The sequence below is a fragment of the Anabrus simplex genome, chromosome 7 (assembly GCF_040414725.1).
Source record: "Anabrus simplex isolate iqAnaSimp1 chromosome 7, ASM4041472v1, whole genome shotgun sequence".
NCBI classification, from domain to species: Eukaryota; Metazoa; Arthropoda; class Insecta; order Orthoptera; family Tettigoniidae; genus Anabrus; species Anabrus simplex.
In genome coordinates, this window is record NC_090271.1 from 2,406,042 (window position 1) to 2,412,247 (window position 6,206).

Sequence of the window (6,206 nt, forward strand, 5' to 3'; positions counted from 1 at the left end):
CGTAAACGAGCGAAGAATGAACAATGGACGATTGATGGTTGTCAAGTGGAGGTCACAAATAGATTAGAGTACCTGGGAATATATATAGCAAACAACGGGAAGTGGATCCACCAAATAAAACAAGCCAAATGGAAAGGTCTTGCAGCATTATCAGTAATTAGAATTCTTGAAAATAAATTCCGAAATATAGACTATAAGATTCAGAGAAATGTCCTGCAAGCCGTAGTTAAAAATCGAATGCTTTATGGAGCTGAGCTATGGGGTGTAGAGAAGGAGTGTGAGATGCTGAATCAGGTTATAAGTAAGTTCTGTAAAATTGTAATGCGGTTACCAAATTGTACAGCTAATTGTGGAGTAGGATTAATATGTGAATACAATATCCAAGTAGATGTTCTTAAGAGAGTTCTGAAATATCTGTTGAGATTGAAAGGAAGAGAGGGTGGCGAGCTTCTGCAGATCGCATATCAACGTCAGAGAGATAATATCCAGGGAGAGTATTGGTTAACGAAAATCAGAAGTATATTATTGGGAGAGGTTGGAAAGATCAACGAATAAACTAATCATTAGACGACTCGGAGATATTCAAAGACAGTGGTTGGTATCCGAGTGTAGAAGCAAGGCGACCCTCTCAGAGTTTATTAGGATAAGGCAGGATATGAACATAAATATTGTGAGTGTAAATAGAAGAGAAATCAGGGGTTTGATATGGTGGTTAATGGGTATTTACAAGAACAGGGGATGGATTAAAGTGAAAGATGCAACAAGGTGCCTTCTCTGTGGTGAAAACAGAGAAGAATTTCACATGTTGAAATTATGTAAAGAAACCATAGCGGTGAGAAGGAAATTTTTGAATAACAAGGAACAATATATGATAAATGAGGATGAGAATGGCTATAGGATTAATAAGATGATAAGCAAAGAATGGTATAAACCTGGTAATCTCAGTAAACTGTTAATTGTAATTAGAAATTCATGTAGAAGAGTGTTGAAAGAGCCTACAATGAGGGTAGGTCATATTACGGATGGATGATTGTGTTGCGAACCGATTAGTTAATAAATTGCCAATAGGGATATGTAGTAAAAGGAATATTAGTATACGTAGCACTGTAAAGTCGATATGTTAGTAAGCCATAACGTAATTAACTGTCAAACTGTTTGTAATGAGACAGGGCCCAATGGATATAATGCTTCATCCTCAGCTGCTGGCGATCCATGGCTGTAGGTTGATAACATTCACTCATTCATTCACTACTCATTCCACATATATTATTCATTCAATAATTTATTTAATTCATAATAAGGGCTCTCTCCCCAGTTACTGGTTATCCGTACTGGGAGGGATGAGTATTTTTTCCTAACATGCATGCATGAATATCCATATACCCATTCATAAATCCATCAATACGTGTTTTCTCAATACGGTTAGGGAATTGGTAATTAATTAATTCATTCATTTATTCATACACTCATGTAGATAATCGTAGGCGTGGCCCTTGCATGTGGAATGGCGATCCGCCTGTGCAAAGGGCACTATTTTAGATAGGGAATCATAGCCAATTAATTCATTCATTCATTAATTCATACACTTATGTAAGGCTATAACCGAAGTAGGACGGGATAGGACGGGCCTATCCCAATCGAATATGTAGAGTGATCTAAATGCAACAGAGAAAGAAGAATAGGGAGGGGGCACATGGGGAGCGGGATTTCCGCTTACGTGTGCCTCGCAGAAATTAGGGAATGGTGAGAAATTAGTGTTTGACAGCTATTAGATCAGGTGGGGTCTTCCGTTTGGGCCTCAGGGGAAAGGGCCGGACGTGTTATCCTTGGGAAGGTGGCTCCTTTTTCTCACCAGGGGTGGATAACACGACCGGGCAGTAGTCATGCATAATCCCATCCATGCATTTATCCTGCCAACCGAATGCTCTCTCCTCAGTTGGTGGCTATCCGTGACTGGGAGAGAAGTGTTCATTCATTTATTCATGCATGCATGACAATTTAATTCGGCCATGGAATAAAAAACCCTCATTCATGCATTTATGTACACCTATGTATAGTGTCTGTGAAAATGGAGGAGAACCCTGTACAGACTTAATGATAAATAAATAAATAAATAAATAAATAAATAAATAAATAAATAAATAAATAAATAAATAAATAAATAAATATGGTGTGGAGGAAGGTGAGAGGGAAGGCATGATCGACCTGATATCCAAGGTGGTAGAGGTCATATGGGATAGGATGAAGATTAACTTCAGTGAAGTGGACATAGACGATGTGGAAAGAGTGGGAAAAGCTTTGGACGGAGGCCAATTAGGGTAAAATGTTTCTCAACGCTAATGGCAGAAATTGTGATAGGAAACAGTAATAATTTACAGGGCCAGAAAATAGGGGTGAAAAGAGACATGGGAAAGGAAGGAGGTGAAAATATGAAGATCTTGAACAGACACCTATGGAAGGCGAGAAATCAGGGGCTAAAGGCCCGAATAAGAGGTCAGAGGTTGGTGGTGACTAACGGACGATGGGTTAGGGAGCACTCAGTGGCGAAGCTAAAGGAGATGGACGAATGCGTTAGTTCCGAGAGAGGAAAGATGACAGGGCGAGATGGAAGGAAGAAAGAAGTAACAAAGAGGAGTGAAGACGAGGAAGGAGAGAACGGACAGTGCAGTATGGATACAGAAGATCAAAGCAGTGAAGGGATGAGTGAGAGTGAGCAGCAGAGTGCAGTGGTTAAGGACACGAGAAGACTGATCGACAGGAAGGTAAAGACCTCTGGGGTAAAGTACGTAAAGGGATGGAGGATACGGAGGGCATGGAACGGAATAGGTTGGTAAAAAGGAGGAATGGAGACAAGGGATGAGGGGTCGATAACTACAAGGAGTAAGATTAGGAGAGGAAACTTAGAAGGGAGGGAGGGAGGGAAAGTTATATCTATATTGGAAAATAGGATGTGTGAATATTGAGGGACTAATGAACAAATTAGGAAATAAGAAAGTTCGGGAAGTAATAGAAAGTTTCGATGTTGTGGCACTCTTGGAGACCTGGCTAGAAACAGGGAGGGGAAATCTCATGGAAAGGGTTTATGATTAAATATAAGTATAGGAGAAAGGAGAGGACCAAGGGACGCGCACCAGGAGGGATGATAATATTAATTAGGGAAGAAATCAGCGAACTGGTGTAGGATATAGAGACAGATATGAAAGAAACCATATGGTTGAGATTGAATATGGGAGGGGTAGAGAGAAGGGAGAAGAAAATAAATCTAGCGTTCGTATATTGCCATCCGAGTAGTTCACCGTACGCAAATAAGTATCTTTTTGAAGAGTTATTGGTGGATATTAGTATGATAAGAGAGAAGTTTGCAGGAGAAGAGACTGGAACGCTAGAATAGGGGAACAGAGCCCAGTATATAGTAGGGAGGATGGAAGGTGTATGTTGAAAAGTAGAAGTAGTGAGGATAAAATTATCAACAGCTATGGGGAGAAACTCCTAGAGATGTGCGCTGTGGGGAATTAATATATTCTGAATGGATGGATGGAGGGCGACAGTACGGGGAAATTGACCTATGTTACTGAGAAGGGAGATAGTGTGATAGATATGGTTTTAAGCTCGGAAGGAGTGTTGGAGGATATCGTAAGGATGGAAGTAGGTGACTGGATTGAAACACACTACTTCCCAGTGTGGGTTATGTTGAAAAAGGGGGAAGAGACGCATATAAGGAAGGAAGTTGAGACGAAAGATATATTAGGGAGGGGATATAGCAAGTACAAATGGTCAGAGAAAGTGGGACAGGATTGGGATAGGGTAGTAATAGAGGAATTACAACTTCTGAAATGTGGTTGGGAAGGTGCGTTAGAGGAGAATAATATTGATAAAGCCTTGGAATTGATGCTACATCCAATAAGGAAGATAGCACAGAAGGTAGAAAGTAGAAGGAAGAAAAAGAAAGAGGTTGAAGAATGGTTTAATAGAGAGTGTGAAGGAATGCGGAGGAGGGTGCTGGGTGCCTTACAAGAGTATAGAAAGAAAGGTGGGAGTGCAGAAGGAGAGGTCTTTTGTAGGATGAGGAAGGAGTATAAAAAGAAAATTTGTGAGGTAAAAAGGCGTGGTTAGAGGAACAAACTGAAGCCATAAATAGAGAATGTAAGACTAACTGCATTGAAAGAGTTTGGGAAAGGATTAACAGAATAATAAACGGTGGAAGGAGTTTAGAGGTAAAGAGCATTGAAGATGTACAGTGGGTGAGCTACTTTGGTGAATTACTCGGGGTAAGGGGGAAGAATGCTGGGGGAAGACGGGGGATGAAGTAATTTGGAGAAATAGGAGAGTGGCAAATTACGATCTCGACAAGGAAATTACGAGGGAGGAAACCTTAAGAGTGATAAAAAGAATCAGGGGCAGGTCGGCAGGGGGGTGTAATGGGATCAGTAATAAGTTTTGGAAAGAAATGAGCAAAAATGAAACAATGATAGAGGGCATGGTGAAACTATTTAATAAGATCTTTGAACAGGGGAAGTACCCGAAGGAATGGGAAACAGGAATTGTGTGTCCAATATATAAGGGGAAGAGTAATAAAACAGTTTGAATAGTTATAGAGGAATATCTCTGTTAGAATCCTTAAGTAAAATTTACCCAGGGGTGTTGACGAACAGGTTGAGTGAATGGGCAGAAAAGAATGAAGTATTGTCTGATTTCCAAGGAGGATTTAGAAGGAAGAAAAGAATAGTTGATAATATAATGATAATGATGACAGTTCTGGAAAAGTATAGGAGCCTGTCAAGAAGGAAGGTGTGTGTGGCGGCAATCGATTTTGAAAAGGCGTTTGATAAGGTGGATAGGGAAGCTCAACTAGAGAAACTGGGAAGGTTGGGGGTTTCGGGAAAGATGATGAGGGCAGTGCAGGGGTGCAAATTATCGCCAATTTTGTTTATTTTATTTATTAACGATATCTTGGAGGGGTATGGAGCAAGCAATTGGGTAGTACCTGTAATTAATGGGGTGGAGGTCCCAGGATTGATTTTTGCTAATGATGTGATTTTGATGACTCTAACCCCAGGGGGGATGCAAAAGGCTTTAAATACAGTGTCGGATTTTTCGAAGAAATGGGCCTTGAAAATTAATGGGAAGAAATCTAAAATGCTTATAGCCCAGGCACACAAAGGAAGAAAGGATGGTGGGAAATGGGTTGTGCAGGGAGAAAGGTTGGAACTGGTAAGCAAGTTAGAATATCTAGGAGTCATTATTAATAGTAAAGGCACCTGGAATGTTCATATTAAGAGGGCGAGGAACAGAGGGTTGGCCGCCCTAGCCTCAGTCAAAAACTTGCTAGCGAAATATCCGGGTATCAATTATAAAACACTAAGGTTAGTTCTAAGATCGGTGATTTTCGGGAGGGTATTGTATGGCGCTGAAGTTTGGGGGTTGGATGACAAAAGAGTTGAGTTAAGACGTATTATTACTAATTTCGGTAAGATGGTGATGGGACTCCCGATGTGCACAGCTAGTGCAGGGGTGGAATTAATGTGTGGGGAGGATTTAGAATCTGAGTGTGTGAAAAGAATAGTTAGATATTGGATGAATTTGAAAAGACAGGAAGGAGGGGGTTATTACAGGCCGCGTACGAACAACAACGGAAGAGTATGTATAAGGGATGCTGGCTAGATAAAATTAAGGGATACTTGGAGATGATAGGCCTGGGGTACATCTGGGAAGAGGTGTGGACGAAGACAGAAGCTAGAGGGATGAAGGTACTGGTAAGGAGGATTAGAGATCTGGCTAGGCAGAAATTAGTGGCCGAGAGCAGATTAAGAAGTTCCCTTAGTGCTTTTAATAAAGTTGAGGAAGTAACGGGGATTAATATTAGATACGTTGATAGGTTGAGAAGGAGAGGGTTGGTATGGTGGTTATTGGGACTACATAAAAATACGGGGTGGCTAAGAGGTAAGGATTAAGGCAGTATGTATACTCTGTGGGGCGGAGAACGGTTATTTTCACTTATTAGGTGAGTGTGAAGAAACAAATAAGATTAGAAATAGTTTACTGAGTGCCAAAGATCGGAAAATTCTAGGTGAAGGGGATGAGCAGAGTATTATAAGGTGGATTATTAAGGAATGGGAAAAGGGAGGAGAACTGAACAGGTAAAAAATTCCTGTGTGAAAAAAAATGGAAGAGGAAGGGGCATAGGACGATATGTCAGGATGTAAAGG